At 39.6% G+C, this 18,539-nt stretch overlaps 2 non-coding genes and 1 pseudogene across 2 annotated transcripts; all 3 read left to right on the top strand.

Annotated features, from left to right (window-relative positions):
* Positions 1–392: 392 nt before the first annotated feature.
* On the top strand, positions 393–9,902 carry LOC138914747 (large subunit ribosomal RNA; annotated as a pseudogene).
* Positions 9,903–15,533: 5,631 nt separating this feature from the next.
* LOC138914742 (small subunit ribosomal RNA) lies at positions 15,534–17,528 on the top strand. The gene has a single exon (XR_011420552.1). It is a non-coding gene; the product is annotated as a small subunit ribosomal RNA (ribosomal RNA).
* A 619-nt stretch (positions 17,529–18,147) lies between these two features.
* Positions 18,148–18,326, top strand: LOC138914750 (5.8S ribosomal RNA). Its single transcript, XR_011420559.1, has one exon. It is a non-coding gene; the product is annotated as a 5.8S ribosomal RNA (ribosomal RNA).
* Positions 18,327–18,539: the final 213 nt, after the last annotated feature.

The following is an 18,539-nucleotide window of genomic DNA, read 5'->3' on the forward strand; positions in this document are numbered from 1 at the left end:
TATGCTAATTAAGTTGTTTATACAAATTTTATAATAAAATTTTATAAGCATATGGTATATTATTGGATAAAAATAATTTAATTATTTTATTCATAATATTAACAAATATATGAAAAACATTATCTCACAATAGTAATTAAACTTTGAGAAAAACGAAGAGGAATATTTTCTTTTTCAATCAAATAATACTGAGAAATGTCTAGCATAAAATATTATCTAGAATTGTCTCTTATTAATGATTTGAAATATGAAAAACGTTGACAATATTATTATTCTTCGTTAATTCGTTACAAATAAATGCCATTAATATATATATACGTCAGCTTTAAACGAATTTAATAAAATGTTTTATCATTATATATAAAGAATTAATTGCAAATAAAAGTTATATACAACCTCAACTCATATGGGACTACCCCCTGAATTTAAGCATATTAATTAGGGGAGGAAAAGAAACTAACAAGGATTTTCTTAGTAGCGGCGAGCGAAAAGAAATCAGTTCAGCACTAAGTCACTTTGTCTATATGGCAAATGTGAGATGCAGTGTATGGAGCGTCAATATTCTAGTATGAGAAATTAACGATTTAAGTCCTTCTTAAATGAGGCCATTTACCCATAGAGGGTGCCAGGCCCGTATAAACGTTAATGATTACTAGATGATGTTTCCAAAGAGTCGTGTTGCTTGATAGTGCAGCACTAAGTGGGTGGTAAACTCCATCTAAAACTAAATATAACCATGAGACCGATAGTAAACAAGTACCGTGAGGGAAAGTTGAAAAGAACTCTGAATAGAGAGTTAAACAGTACGTGAAACTGCTTAGAGGTTAAGCCCGATGAACCTGAATATCCGTTATGGAAAATTCATCATTAAAATTGTAATATTTAAACAATATTATGATAATAGTGTGCATTTTTTCCATATAAGGACATTGTAATCTATTAGCATACCAAATTTATCATAAAATATAACTTATAGTTTATTCAAATTAAATTGCTTGCATTTTAACACAGAATAAATGTTATTAATTTGATAAAGTGTGATAGATTTATATGAATACAGTGCGTTAATTTTTCGGAATTATATAATGGCATGATTATCATTGATTTTTGTGTTTATTATATGCACTTGTAGGATTAACAATGCGAAAGATTCAGGATACCTTCGGGACCCGTCTTGAAACACGGACCAAGGAGTCTAACATATGTGCAAGTTATTGGGATATAAACCTAATAGCGTAATTAACTTGACTAATAATGGGATTAGTTTTTTAACTATTTATAGCTAATTAACACAATCCCGGGGCGTTCTATATAGTTATGTATAATGATATTTATATTATTTATGCCTCTAACTGGAACGTACCTTGAGCATATATGCTGTGACCCGAAAGATGGTGAACTATACTTGATCAGGTTGAAGTCAGGGGAAACCCTGATGGAAGACCGAAACAGTTCTGACGTGCAAATCGATTGTCAGAATTGAGTATAGGGGCGAAAGACCAATCGAACCATCTAGTAGCTGGTTCCTTCCGAAGTTTCCCTCAGGATAGCTGGTGCATTTTAATATTATATAAAATAATCTTATCTGGTAAAGCGAATGATTAGAGGCCTTAGGGTCGAAACGATCTTAACCTATTCTCAAACTTTAAATGGGTAAGAACCTTAACTTTCTTGATATGAAGTTTAAGGTTATGATATAATGTGCCCAGTGGGCCACTTTTGGTAAGCAGAACTGGCGCTGTGGGATGAACCAAACGTAATGTTACGGTGCCCAAATTAACAACTCATGCAGATACCATGAAAGGCGTTGGTTGCTTAAAACAGCAGGACGGTGATCATGGAAGTCGAAATCCGCTAAGGAGTGTGTAACAACTCACCTGCCGAAGCAACTAGCCCTTAAAATGGATGGCGCTTAAGTTGTATACCTATACATTACCGCTAAAGTAGATGATTTATATTACTTGTGATATAAATTTTGAAACTTTAGTGAGTAGGAAGGTACAATGGTATGCGTAGAAGTGTTTGGCGTAAGCCTGCATGGAGCTGCCATTGGTACAGATCTTGGTGGTAGTAGCAAATAATCGAATGAGACCTTGGAGGACTGAAGTGGAGAAGGGTTTCGTGTGAACAGTGGTTGATCACGAGTTAGTCGGTCCTAAGTTCAAGGCGAAAGCCGAAAATTTTCAAGTAAAACCAAAAACGCAATATATACAAATCAAGCTAATATAATATACTTGAATAATTTTGAACGAAAGGGAATACGGTTCCAATTCCGTAACCTGTTGAGTATCCGTTTGTTATTAAATATGGGCCTCGTGCTCATCCTGGCAACAGGAACGACCATAAAGAAGCCGTCGAGAGATATCGGAAGAGTTTTCTTTTCTGTTTTATAGCCGTACTACCATGGAAGTCTTTCGCAGAGAGATATGGTAGATGGGCTAGAAGAGCATGACATATACTGTTGTGTCGATATTTTCTCCTCGGACCTTGAAAATTTATGGTGGGGACACGCAAACTTCTCAACAGGCCGTACCAATATCCGCAGCTGGTCTCCAAGGTGAAGAGTCTCTAGTCGATAGAATAATGTAGGTAAGGGAAGTCGGCAAATTAGATCCGTAACTTCGGGATAAGGATTGGCTCTGAAGATTGAGATAGTCGGGCTTGATTGGGAAACAATAACATGGTTTATGTGCTCGTTCTGGGTAAATAGAGTTTCTAGCATTTATGTTAGTTACTTGTTCCCCGGATAGTTAGTTACGTAGCCAATTGTGGAACTTTCTTGCTAAAATTTTTAAGAATACTAATTGGGTCAAACCAATTAGTTCTTATTAATTATAACGATTATCAATTAACAATCAATTCAGAACTGGCACGGACTTGGGGAATCCGACTGTCTAATTAAAACAAAGCATTGTGATGGCCCTAGCGGGTGTTGACACAATGTGATTTCTGCCCAGTGCTCTGAATGTCAAAGTGAAGAAATTCAAGTAAGCGCGGGTCAACGGCGGGAGTAACTATGACTCTCTTAAGGTAGCCAAATGCCTCGTCATCTAATTAGTGACGCGCATGAATGGATTAACGAGATTCCTACTGTCCCTATCTATAGAGATAGATGTACCTCTTAAGGTAGCCAACTGAACGGACGTGCTTTTAGTCGTGCTGCTTAGAGTCGGGTATTTTGTCGTGAGTTTCGGCGCTGGAAAGCGTTTTAAAATTTGCGGTTTGTGAAGGTGAACGGCTGGTTGTGAGAATCGAGTTGAAAAGTGAGGATAAGGGAGGAAATTCGCAGTTTTTCGAATTGGGAATTTTCCATTGCGCCACGTGCGTTGAGAGAGTGCGCTCTCGCGAGTGCTCTCTGGAGAGAGGCGTTAGGCACAAGTGCGGGATTTCTCTCGTACGATCAGCTGTGCTAGCGGGAGTGTGTACGGACTAAGTGGTTGGTGCCATTGCTAAGTGCTGCCAGATCGCTTGAAATATAATTTGGTGAGTTACTTTACTAAGTTATATTTTTGGGTGGTTGTTTGTTGCCGATAGATGTCGTCCGCAATGGACACCATCGAGTCCGGAAGCGAGTCGGCGAGCAGTCGCAGTAGCAGCGCTACAGGTCGGGGTAGGGGTCGCCCTAGAGGGAAACGCGGCCATCAGGGGAAGACCCGCGATGCGTCGCGAGCCAAGGTGCCGGCTGTGGATGGGGCCTCTGGTGGCCCAGAGCCCGTTGTCGAGGAGGATCTTGATTCTCTCGAGATGCCGCCGCCTCCTGCACCCGCTGGTAGGCCCGTTGCCGCCCCTGGCCATACTCCTGACAATGATGCCACCGCATCTGCTGCCGCAAGGATCGCGGATGCTGCTGCCGCCAGGATCGCCGCTGCCGCCGCTGGAGCTGAGGTCGTTGTCCCCTCGCCCGTTGCTCACAAATCGGAGGACTTTGCCATGGAGGTTGTAAAAGCAGGCTCAGGCCGCGTCGCTGAAGAGCTGGCGGCGATAAGGGAGGCATTTGTGTTGCACTCCGCGGCCCGCCTCTCACAGAGCGCCATCAAGGAAGTGATGAGTATCACAGCGAGATACGAGGCGTTGATTTCCGCGCTGAATGTTCGGAACGCCGTGCTTGAAGACCGCTTTAAGCAGTCGGTTAAGACGCTCCCGCCGCCACCCCAGCGACCGGTTCCTGCTGCCACCGCGCCGTCTTATTCAGCTGCATACCCAAGCCTGCCCCAGCCCTCTGCTGCACCGGTCCCACTGCCGCGTAAGCCGCGGGAGACCTGGTCGGCAGTCGTGCACAGCGCGGACCCGAATATCTCGGGGAAGCAGCTCGCTGAGAAGGTGCGAAAGGAGATCGCCCCAGCGCTGGGTGTTCGCGTGCACGAGGTGCGAGGACTGGCACGTGGTGGTGCGGTTATACGTACCCCGTCGTCAGGCGAGCTGAAGCAGGTGATGGCCAACAAAAAGTTCCAGGAGGCTGGGCTGCAAATCAGCAGGACCCCACAACTGAAGCCGAGGATAGAGATCCGGGATGTGGACACCGCCCACAAGCCCGAGGACTTTATGGCGGAGTTGTATAAAAACAACTTTGCCGACAGGATGGAACTGGCGGAGTTCAAGAAGGCTGTGCGTCTGGAAAAGCCCTGGTCGCAGGCCAATGGCGCCACGGTGACCGTGACGCTGGAGGTCGACCCAGTGGGCTTGGACGTTCTCGACGGAGCAAAGGCATACATAGGATGGTTTGCCTACAACTGCCGTGCCTTGGTACGAACCTACGCCTGCCACAGGTGTGTTGGTTTCGACCACAAGGTTGCGAGCTGCAGGATGTCCGAGAAGGACAAGGTGTGCCGACAGTGCGGGCAGGTTGGCCACAGTGCGCGGGGCTGTCCCAACCCTGTGGACTGCCGAAATTGCCGCTTCAAGGGCTACCCGTCAGCACATCACATGCTGTCTGCTGGGTGCCCTGTGTATGCGGCGGTGCTGGCGCGGGTGAATGCTAGACACTAACCATGTTTAGCTTCATCCAGGCAAACTGTGGCAAAGGACGAGCTGCGACCATCGAGCTCGGAGTCCGATTGCGTGAAAGCAGGTGCCTGTTCGCACTGTTGCAGGAGCCCTACGTCGATGTGAGCAACGGGAGGATGGATGAGCTGCCGGAAGGTATCAGGAGCTTTACCGATAGGAAAGGAAAGGCAGCCATCCTAGTGAATCACCAGGATGTCATCTGTATGCAAGTGGAGCCCCTCACCACGGATTACGGCGTATGCGTGAAAATTATAGGAGGATTTGGCTCAATCCTTCTATGCTCCGCATATTGCCAGTTTGATGGCGACTTACCCTTGTACCTCACGTACTTGGATGCGGTCCTGCTGCTGGCCAGCAGAACTCCCGCAATCCTTGGCCTTGATGCGAATGCAGCATCCCCCATGTGGTTTAGCAAGCTTCCTCCCAACGCGGAGGGACTTGCTAACTACAATCGGGGTGAGCTGCTGTCTCTGTGGATTGTGGAAAAGGGAGCTGCGGTTCTAAACCAGCCAAGCTCGGTGTACACGTTCGAGTCCATGAACGGACGGAGCGACATCGACGTGACGATCGCCAACACTGCAGGATCTATGCTGGCCACATATGAGTGGAGAGTGGACAATTGGGAGTTAAGTGACCACAACATCATTACTGTTGTGGCCAACTTGACGACCGATACAGCCGTTGAGAGCCTAGCTCCGGTGCCGTCCTGGAACTTCTCCAATGCACGTTGGCGGTTGTTCGAGCAGGAAATGGTGAGTAGGGCAGCCGAACTTCCGGAAGACTTCTCAGAATCGCCGCTGGACCAACAAGTCTCTACCCTTCGCAGGATCGTCCACGAAGTGTGCGATCTTGTTTTGGGTAGGAGGACGGCAGGATCGCCGAGATCCAGACCAGGTTGGTGGACCGCTGACCTAAGCGCGATGCGCCGCGATGTCAGGAGACTTAGGCGCCGTCTTCAGGATGCCAGACGTCGTCGTCACGATGACGTGGCCGAGCTAATTGTGGTCGAGCTGAGACGTACCTCAGCCGCCTACAAGAAGCTCATCCTGAGGACAAAGGAGGACAGCTGGAGACGCTTCGTGGGAGAAAATTCACACGATCCCTGGGGGCGCGTCTACAAGATGTGCCGAGGTCGCAAGAAACGGACGGAGATTGGGTGCCTTCGCGTTAATGGCGAGCTGGTCACCAATTGGGGTGACTGTGCGCGTGTGCTCCTCCGCAACTTCTTTCCGGTTGCGGAGTCCGATGCACCGATTGCCATAGCGGAGGAACTCCCACCGCCACTGGAAGTTTCTGAGGTTGGTGCTTGTGTCGCCAGGTTGAAGAGCAAACGCTCGCCTGGCATGGACGGCATCAACGGAACGATTTGCAAGGCTGTGTGGCGCGCCATACCTCAGCACCTAACGGCGATATATTCCAACTGCATCCGGTCGGGGTACTTCCCTGCAGAGTGGAAATGCCCACGTGTTGTGGCTCTGCTCAAGGGACCCGACAAGGACAGGTGTGAGCCATCGTCGTACCGCGGAATTTGCCTACTTCCGGTCTTCGGTAAGGTGCTAGAGGCCATAATGGTTGATCGTGTGAGAGAAGTTCTTCCGGAAGGCTGCAGATGGCAGTTCGGTTTTCGTCAAGGACGTTGTGTGGAGGATGCTTGGATGCACGTGAAGAGCAGTGTTCACGCCAGCCCGGCGAGATACGTGCTCGGCATTTTCGTGGACTTCAAGGGAGCCTTCGACAACGTGGAGTGGAGTGCTGCACTGCGCCGATTGGCCGAGTTGGGATGCCGAGAGATGAGCTTGTGGCAGAGCTTCTTCTCCGGCAGGAGCGCAGAAATCCGAAGCAGTTACGAGACCGTTAATGTCCCGGTAACTAGAGGTTGTCCGCAGGGGTCAATCAGCGGCCCATTTATTTGGGACCTGCTGATGGATGTACTGCTACGACGCCTTGAGTCGTACTGCACACTGAGTGCGTACGCGGATGATCTGCTGCTTCTCGTCGAGGGAAACTCCCGGCTCGCGCTGGAGACAAAAGGAGCGCAACTAATGTCCATCGTTGAAACGTGGGGGATGGAAGTCGGCGTTGCCGTTTCCACCAGCAAGACGGTTATTATGCTGCTAAAGGAACCAAGAAAGCTACTCGCTCGTGGCCCGAATGGAGTGCTTCGACGCACACCTGCGGTAAAATTTGCTGGAGCAAACTTACCGTATGTTAGCAGCTGCCGGTACCTTGGCATCACAGTCAGCGAAGGCTTGAAATTCCTCGAGCACGTCAGAAATCTCCGACAGCGTATGACTGGAGTCGTTGCAGCATTGGCGCGTGTGCTTCGAGCAGACTGGGGCCTCAGTCCTCGAGCCAGGCGGACCATTTATGCCGGACTCATGGTGCCCTGTGCACTGTTTGGTGCCTCGGTATGGTATGTCACTACGACGCGGCAAGAAGTGGCCAGAGAGCACCTCATTGCCTGCCAGAGGCTTATCCTTCTTGGATGCCTTCCGGTATGCCGAACAGTGTCCACTGTGGCACTGCAGGTTCTTGCTGGCGTTCCCCCGTTTGATTTGGCTGCTATGCAAATGGCAGTTAAATACAAGCTTAAGCGTGGATACCCGTTGGAGGATTACGATCTGCTGTATAGTGAAGACCTCACTGGTCTAAGCTGGGAAGAGAAGATGGTGCGTATGGAGCAGTGCCTACTGCACAGATGGCAAGACAGATGGGATGACGTAGATGCATCCGGACGGGTGACCTACAAGTTCATTTCAGATGTGACTTTTGCATTTCGGAATCCACACTTTGGATTCCCGATGCGCACCGGATTTTTAATCACAGGACACGGATCGTTGAACGCATTTCTGTATAGCAGAACGCTCTCGGACTCTGCCGCATGCTCATGTGGCGATCCATTTGAGGATTGGCAGCACGTCTTGTGTGACTGCCCCCTCTATGCAGATTTGCGCGACCTCGATGGACTTGGAGTGCAGCGAAATGGCGAAAACCGAACGTTTGGAAGGATTCTGGAGGATGAGGACAGGACTCGACGACTCAATGTGTTTGCTGATGAGGCGTTCCGCAGGAGAAGGGACTTTTAGTCCATTTACTCTGCTGTGTGGCTAGCGGCGAAGAATACTACCACAGCTTGTCATAGCTTGTCGTAGGAGGCGACTAATATGACATGGGTGCCCTATCCGAGCTTGTCGGAGCTTAAGGGGTGAGGCCTACCGATCCTGTAATTTCGGTACCACGGGTTGAGCAGCTGTCCAAGGCTGCTCATTGAGGTCGGCCCCCATGTGGGAGTATCGTGGTGGCTGTGGTTGACACCCATATGCGGGTAGAGCCTTCGGGTTCGACGTGGAGTTGCGTCATACAACTCGGGTGCTGTGACCCAAAGATCAGTAGGGATTTAGATAGATCCCGCTCCTCAGCAAGGGGGAATGCTTGCCCGACAAGTAAGCATTCGAATTGCTACCGGGGTGGTTGCTATGTACATAGCTATAGCTTCTAGTCCGGGGCGTTGGTCTGGCGCTTAACCTAGACACATTGCACTATACACTCACTTGTGGGTGTATAAGAGTGCCGTGGTTGTAATCCCTTCAGTGTGGAACATGCCACGTTAAATAAGAGCGGAGGGATCCGATTCACACACTGTCCCTATCTACTATCTAGCGAAACCACAGCCAAGGGAACGGGCTTGGAATAATTAGCGGGGAAAGAAGACCCTTTTGAGCTTGACTCTAATCTGGCAGTGTAAGGAGACATAAGAGGTGTAGAATAAGTGGGAGATATTAGACTTCGGTTTGGTATCGTCAATGAAATACCACTACTCTTATTGTTTCCTTACTTACTTGATTAAATGGAACGTGTATCATTTCCTAGCCATTATACGGATATATTTATTATATCTTATGGTATTGGGTTTTGATGCAAGCTTCTTGATCAAAGTATCACGAGTTTGTTATATAATCGCAAACAAATTCTTTAATAAAACGGTGCATTTATGTATTTTTGATTTGAAAATTTGGTATAACTCCAATTACTCAGGTATGATCCAATTCAAGGACATTGCCAGGTAGGGAGTTTGACTGGGGCGGTACATCTCTCAAATAATAACGGAGGTGTCCCAAGGCCAGCTCAGTGCGGACAGAAACCACACATAGAGCAAAAGGGCAAATGCTGACTTGATCTCGGTGTTCAGTACACACAGGGACAGCAAAAGCTCGGCCTATCGATCCTTTTGGTTTAAAGAGTTTTTAACAAGAGGTGTCAGAAAAGTTACCATAGGGATAACTGGCTTGTGGCGGCCAAGCGTTCATAGCGACGTCGCTTTTTGATCCTTCGATGTCGGCTCTTCCTATCATTGTGAAGCAAAATTCACCAAGCGTTGGATTGTTCACCCATGCAAGGGAACGTGAGCTGGGTTTAGACCGTCGTGAGACAGGTTAGTTTTACCCTACTAATGACAAAACGTTGTTGCGACAGCATTCCTGCGTAGTACGAGAGGAACCGCAGGTACGGACCAATGGCACAATACTTGTTCGAGCGAACAGTGGTATGACGCTACGTCCGTTGGATTATGCCTGAACGCCTCTAAGGTCGTATCCGTGCTGGACTGCAATGATAAATAAGGGGCAATTTGCATTGTATGGCTTCTAAACCATTTAAAGTTTATAATTTACTTTATAAACGACAATGGATGTGATGCCAATGTAATTTGTAACATAGTAAATTGGGAGGATCTTCGATCACCTGATGCCGCGCTAGTTACATATAAAAGCATTATTTAATACAATGACAAAGCCTAGAATCAATTGTAAACGACTTTTGTAACAGGCAAGGTGTTGTAAGTGGTTGAGCAGCTGCCATACTGCGATCCACTGAAGCTTATCCTTTGCTTGATGATTCGATAATAAACATAAATTTAATTGTGTTTATTTTGTTTGGCTTTTTTAAGTCAGAATATATATATATATAAAATATATATATATAAAATAATAATTATATTTAAATAAATTTTATTTAAATATATTTAACAATGGTAGCCATATGTATCGTCATCCTATTAGTGACGCGTATAAAAATATTCTAAGTCCGAACATGCAAATAAGAGACATATGCAAGTATATGTACTTCTTAAGGTAGCCAACTGAATCGTCATCCTATTAGTGACGTGTATACAAATATTCTAAGTCCGAACATACAAGTAAGAGACATATGCAAGTATATGTACCTCTTAAGGTAGCCAACTGAATCGTCATCCTATTAGTGACGCGTATACAAATATTCTAAGTCCGAACATGTAAATAAGAGACATATGCAAGTATATGTACCTCTTAAGGTAGCCAACTGAATCGTCATCCTATTAGTGACGCGTATAAAAATATTCTAAGTCCGAACATGCAAATAAGAGACATATGCAAGTATATGTACCTCTTAAGGTAGCCAACTGAATCGTCATCCTATTAGTGACGTGTATAAAAATATTCTAAGTCCGAACATACAAGTAAGAGACATATGCAAGTATATGTACCTCTTAAGGTAGCCAACTGAATCGTCATCCTATTAGTGACGTGTATAAAAATATTCTAAGTCCGAACATACAAGTAAGAGACATATGCAAGTATATGTACCTCTTAAGGTAGCCAACTGAATCGTCATCCTATTAGTGACGTGTATAAAAATATTCTAAGTCCGAACATGCAAGTAAGAGACATATGCAAGTCAATGTTCCTCTTAAAATAGATGATTGAATCGTCATCCTATTAGTGACGTGTATAAAAATATTCCAAGTCCAAACATGAGTTATATGGATATGAAAATAATATTAAGTTCTAGTATGGATATGAAAAAAATGAGTTATATGGATATGGGAAAAATAACAAGTTCTAGTATGGATATGAAAAAAATGAGTTATGTGGATATGGGAAAAATAATAAGTTCTAGTATGGATATGAAAAAAAAATGAGTTATATGGATATGGAAAAGAATACAGAGTTCTAGTATGGATATGGAAAAATGAGTTATATGAATATGGGAAAAATGATAAGTTCTAGTATGGATATGAAAAAATATTGAGTTATATGGATATTAAAGAAATAATAAGTTCTAGTATGGATATGGAATAAAATGAGTTATATAGATATGGCAAAAAATTTAATGTTCTAGTATGGATATGAAAAAAATTAGTTATATGAATATGGGAAAATTTATAAGTTCTAGTATGGATATGGGAAAAATAATAAGTTCTAGTATGGATATAAAAAAATATTGAGTTATATGGATATTAAAGAAATAATAAGTTCTAGTATGGATATGGAAAAAAATTAGTTATATTGATATGCTAAATAATGAGTTATATGCATATGGGAAAAATACTAAGTTGTAGTATGGATATGGGAAGAATACTGAGTTCTAGTATGGATATGGGAAAAATAATCAGTTCTAGTATGGATATGAAAAAATATTGAGTTTTATGGATATTGAAGAGATAATAAGCTCTAGTATGGATATGGAAAAAATTAATTATATTGTAATAGTAAATAATAAGTTATATGGATATAGGAAGAAAATTAGGTTCTAGTATGGATATGAAAAAAATTAGTTCTATGGATATGGGAAAAATAAAAAGTTCTGGTATGGATATGGAAAAATATTAAGTTATATGGATATTAAAGAAATAATAAGTTCTGGTATGGATATGGAATAAAATGAGTTGTAGAGATATGGCAAAAATATAATGTTCTAGTATGGATATGAAAAAAATTAGTTATATGAATATGGGAAAATTTATAAGTTCTAGTATGGATATGGGAAAAAGAATAAGTTCTAGTATGGATATGAAAAAATATTGAGTTATATGAATATTAAAGAAATAATAAGTTCTAGTATGAATATGGATAAATATTATTTATATAGATATGGTAAATAATGATTTATATGGATATGGGATAAATACTAAATTCTAGTGTGGATATGGAAAAAACGAGTTATATGGATATGGGAAAAATAATAAGTTCAAGTATGGATATGGAAAAAAATTAGTTTAATAGTTATAGGTATGGAAAAAAAATTAATTATATAGATATAGAACAAAAAATAAGTTATATGGATATGGTGGCATCAGTACGAAATATGCCCAATTTACATACACCGGAGCCGCAGTACGATAAATACCCAATATTTAGACGTCGTGGCCAAAAACATATATAGGGAGGCAGTGCTCGCCGACCGGCCGTATTGTTCAAAATTTATGTTTATCATATTATTTTGGCAATGCTATATATAAATGATATCTTATACATATAATTCAATTATAGCGATATGGAAATACCATATTATATGTATAAAGAAAAAAAATGTATAATAAAATATACATTGACATACAAATATGGCTAGTTGTATGGATATGCCGTATTCATTATATGGATACGGCATATAGATTATATAAATATGACCAAAAAATATTTTATATTGATATGGCAAATAAAGAAATTACTTGAATATGGAAATAAAAGAAGTTATATTGATATGGAAGAAAATAATGAGTCATATAGATATGTTGGCATCAGTACGAAATATGCCCAATTTACATACACCGGGGCCGCAGTACGAAAAATACCCAATATTTAGACGTCGTGGCCAAAAACATATATAGGGAGGCAGTGCTCGCCGACCGGCCGTATTGTTCAAAATTTATGTTTATCATATTATTTTGGCAATGCTATATATAAATGATATCTTATACATATAATTCAATTATAGCGATATGGAAATACCATATTATATGTATAAAGAAAAAAAATGTATAATAAAATATACATTGACATACAAATATGGCTAGTTGTATGGATATGCCGTATTCATTATATGGATACGGCATATAGATTATATAAATATGACCAAAAAATATTTTATATTGATATGGCAAATAAAGAAATTACTTGAATATGGAAATAAAAGAAGTTATATTGATATGGAAGAAAATAATGAGTCATATAGATATGTTGGCATCAGTACGAAATATGCCCAATTTACATACACCGGGGCCGCAGTACGAAAAATACCCAATATTTAGACGTCGTGGCCAAAAACATATATAGGGAGGCAGTGCTCGCCGACCGGCCGTATTGTTCAAAATTTATGTTTATCATATTATTTTGGCAATGCTATATATAAATGATATCTTATACATATAATTCAATTATAGCGATATGGAAATACCATATTATATGTATAAAGAAAAAAAATGTATAATAAAATATACATTGACATACAAATATGGCTAGTTGTATGGATATGCCGTATTCATTATATGGATACGGCATATAGATTATATAAATATGACCAAAAAATATTTTATATTGATATGGCAAATAAAGAAATTACTTGAATATGGAAATAAAAGAAGTTATATTGATATGGAAGAAAATAATGAGTCATATAGATATGTTGGCATCAGTACGAAATATGCCCAATTTACATACACCGGGGCCGCAGTACGAAAAATACCCAATATTTAGACGTCGTGGCCAAAAACATATATAGGGAGGCAGTGCTCGCCGACCGGCCGTATTGTTCAAAATTTATGTTTATCATATTATTTTGGCAATGCTATATATAAATGATATCTTATACATATAATTCAATTATAGCGATATGGAAATACCATATTATATGTATAAAGAAAAAAAATGTATAATAAAATATACATTGACATACAAATATGGCTAGTTGTATGGATATGCCGTATTCATTATATGGATACGGCATATAGATTATATAAATATGACCAAAAAATATTTTATATTGATATGGCAAATAAAGAAATTACTTGAATATGGAAATAAAAGAAGTTATATTGATATGGAAGAAAATAATGAGTCATATAGATATGTTGGCATCAGTACGAAATATGCCCAATTTACATACACCGGGGCCGCAGTACGAAAAATACCCAATATTTAGACGTCGTGGCCAAAAACATATATAGGGAGGCAGTGCTCGCCGACCGGCCGTATTGTTCAAAATTTATGTTTATCATATTATTTTGGCAATGCTATATATAAATGATATCTTATACATATAATTCAATTATAGCGATATGGAAATACCATATTATATGTATAAAGAAAAAAAATGTATAATAAAATATACATTGACATACAAATATGGCTAGTTGTATGGATATGCCGTATTCATTATATGGATACGGCATATAGATTATATGGATATGACCAAAAAATAATTCATAAAGAAATTATATGAATATGGCAGAAATAATTGGTTATATTAATATGATCAAATAATACTTTATATAAAAAAGTGAATATCTTTGGTTGGGTGGCAAAGAGAATTAAATATGCCCGATATATAGACGTCGTGGCCAAAAACTACTATAGGGTGAAGTGCTTGTCTGTTGGTCTATATATATACATATAATATTTTATGCGTACACATTATTATTATAGATAGTTAATATCTATCGTATGGGTGGCAAACGGAATTAAATAATTTCGATATTTAGACGTCGTGGCCAAAAACTACTATAGGATGGTCAGTGGTTGTCCACCAATTAATTATTGAACAAACCATATGAATATCATATGCTGTTGTCAATATAATGTATATCAATAATAATAAAAAATAAGGATGGTACAGTAAGTAGTCCATCTACTATTGAACAAAATATATTATAATATATACTTTTGTTATCAATAGAACAACATATATTAAAATCAAAATATTATCCGTATAAATTTGTTTCTTAAATGAAATTAAGACTTGGCTACGCGGTTAATATTATAAACCCATGATAATAAGGTGAAACAGAGGTCAAGTTTCTATTATATATAGAATAACAAATTGTTTCCGACTTTTATCGTTAATCTTTGGTGGCAGGTATATATGATAATTTATATTAAATTATTATATCCCCTGTCGTTTGGGCACAGAGTATCGCTTGCCGGTACAATGTGTTTACAAAAAGCATTATAATAAAATATAATTGCAATATTAGTGATCAAAATAATTTCATATGCGCTCGGTTTTATATCATATATTACCAGAGAGTTATATGGAAAAGATAAATTTTAAATTTATCATCAAAATGCAAATGATTTAACTCAATATTTATATTGGTTAAACAAAAATTGTACATGTGTGGATACAATAATTATGTATGTTGAACAAAAATGATATTTTAGAATGAAATATGTATATATAATATAATAAAAACTTATAGAAAGAACAATATATATTGAAAATTGTGTTATAAAAAAGTTTTACTTTTTCTTTAACATCAATTATAAACTTGTTATATTAGTGGCGAAACAAGTAAAAATTAAAGAACGTATACGAATGCCATATAAAAATGGCCGTATTCGAATTAAAATAGAATTATTTCACAAAGCAAAAAAAAAATATTGAATTAAAATCAATATTTAAGAAAAACCGAACATATAATATGGAAATAAAATCTATTATATTTATATTACTAATTTCTATTCAAAAAATATGAATGAAATATGAACGAAAACATTATTCTGGTTGATCCTGCCAGTAGTTATATGCTTGTCTCAAAGATTAAGCCATGCATGTCTAAGTACACACGAATTAAAAGTGAAACCGCAAAAGGCTCATTATATCAGTTATGGTTCCTTAGATCGTTAACAGTTACTTGGATAACTGTGGTAATTCTAGAGCTAATACATGCAATTAAAACATGAACCTTATGGGACATGTGCTTTTATTAGGCTAAAACCAAGCGATCGCAAGATCGTTATATTGGTTGAACTCTAGATAACATGCAGATCGTATGGTCTTGTACCGACGACAGATCTTTCAAATGTCTGCCCTATCAACTTTTGATGGTAGTATCTAGGACTACCATGGTTGCAACGGGTAACGGGGAATCAGGGTTCGATTCCGGAGAGGGAGCCTGAGAAACGGCTACCACATCTAAGGAAGGCAGCAGGCGCGTAAATTACCCACTCCCAGCTCGGGGAGGTAGTGACGAAAAATAACAATACAGGACTCATATCCGAGGCCCTGTAATTGGAATGAGTACACTTTAAATCCTTTAACAAGGACCAATTGGAGGGCAAGTCTGGTGCCAGCAGCCGCGGTAATTCCAGCTCCAATAGCGTATATTAAAGTTGTTGCGGTTAAAACGTTCGTAGTTGAACTTGTGCTTCATACGGGTAGTACAACTTACAATTGTGGTTAGTACTATACCTTTATGTATGTAAGCGTATTACCGGTGGAGTTCTTATATGTGTTTAAATACTTGTATTTTTTCATATGTTCCTCCTATTTAAAAACCTGCATTAGTGCTCTTAAACGAGTGTTATTGTGGGCCGGTACAATTACTTTGAACAAATTAGAGTGCTTAAAGCAGGCTTCAAATGCCTGAATATTCTGTGCATGGGATAATGAAATAAGACCTCTGTTCTGCTTTCATTGGTTTTCAGATCAAGAGGTAATGATTAATAGAAGCAGTTTGGGGGCATTAGTATTACGACGCGAGAGGTGAAATTCTTGGACCGTCGTAAGACTAACTTAAGCGAAAGCATTTGCCAAAGATGTTTTCATTAATCAAGAACGAAAGTTAGAGGTTCGAAGGCGATCAGATACCGCCCTAGTTCTAACCATAAACGATGCCAGCTAGCAATTGGGTGTAGCTACTTTTATGGCTCTCTCAGTCGCTTCCCGGGAAACCAAAGCTTTTGGGCTCCGGGGGAAGTATGGTTGCAAAGCTGAAACTTAAAGGAATTGACGGAAGGGCACCACCAGGAGTGGAGCCTGCGGCTTAATTTGACTCAACACGGGAAAACTTACCAGGTCCGAACATAAGTGTGTAAGACAGATTGATAGCTCTTTCTCGAATCTATGGGTGGTGGTGCATGGCCGTTCTTAGTTCGTGGAGTGATTTGTCTGGTTAATTCCGATAACGAACGAGACTCAAATATATTAAATAGATATCTTCAGGATTATGGTGTTGAAGCTTATATAGCCTTCATTCATGGTGGCAGTAAAATGTTTATTGTGTTTGAATGTGTTTATATAAGTGGAGCCGTACCTGTTGGTTTGTCCCATTATAAGGACACTAGCTTCTTAAATGGACAAATTGCGTCTAGCAATAATGAGATTGAGCAATAACAGGTCTGTGATGCCCTTAGATGTCCTGGGCTGCACGCGCGCTACAATGAAAGTATCAACGTGTATTTCCTAGACCGAGAGGTCCGGGTAAACCGCTGAACCACTTTCATGCTTGGGATTGTGAACTGAAACTGTTCACATGAACTTGGAATTCCCAGTAAGTGTGAGTCATTAACTCGCATTGATTACGTCCCTGCCCTTTGTACATACCGCCCGTCGCTACTACCGATTGAATTATTTAGTGAGGTCTCCGGACGTGATCACTGTGACGCCTTGTGTGTTACGGTTGTTTCGCAAAAGTTGACCGAACTTGATTATTTAGAGGAAGTAAAAGTCGTAACAAGGTTTCCGTAGGTGAACCTGCGGAAGGATCATTATTGTATAATATCCTTACCGTTAATAAAAAAATTTGTTAATACAAATTTAATACAAATTACCAATATATATATATACATAATAATTATAATAATAATTATACCAAAAATATGATCTTAAAAGTAAAAGATCAAATAAATTTCGAACAAGCAAATCGAAATATTGTAATAATATAATATTATTACAAATAAATTAAATAGAAACAAACATAAAATTCGAACAAGCAAATCGAATTATTAATATAATAAAATATATTTTATATATTTATTATAAACTTTTGTGTGTATATGGACCATAATATACACGCGTTGCGAGATGTATTGGCCAACTAATTTGATGATGATCATACATTGGATAATGCAACAACCTAAAATATACAATGTTGTACCTGGTTTCAGGTTAATGTTTTATATAAAATTATCAATATATATTAACAAACAAATGCCATTACAAATAATACTTTGATATATATTGTTTATATAAAACTAAGACATTTCGCAGCATTTATTTTAGGTATATAAATACATTTATTGAAGGAATTGATATATGCCAGTAAAATGGTGTATTTTTAATTTCTTTCAATAAAAACATATTTGACCAAATTTAAAACCAATATTATAAAACTCTAAGCGGTGGATCACTCGGCTCATGGGTCGATGAAGAACGCAGCAAACTGTGCGTCATCGTGTGAACTGCAGGACACATGAACATCGACATTTTGAACGCATATCGCAGTCCATGCTGTTATGTACTTTAATTAATTTTATAGTGCTGCTTGGACTACATATGGTTGAGGGTTGTAAGACTATGCTAATTAAGTTGTTTATACAAATTTTATAATAAAATTTTATAAGCATATGGTATATTATTGGATAAAAATAATTTAATTATTTTATTCATAATATTAACAAATATATGAAAAACATTATCTCACAATAGTAATTAAACTTTGGAGAAAAACACGAAGAGGAATATTTTCTTTTTCAATCAAATAATACTGAGAATGTCTAGCA

Source organism: Drosophila takahashii, unplaced genomic scaffold (genome assembly GCF_030179915.1).
Source record: "Drosophila takahashii strain IR98-3 E-12201 unplaced genomic scaffold, DtakHiC1v2 scaffold_87, whole genome shotgun sequence".
Classification (NCBI taxonomy): Eukaryota; Metazoa; Arthropoda; class Insecta; order Diptera; family Drosophilidae; genus Drosophila; species Drosophila takahashii.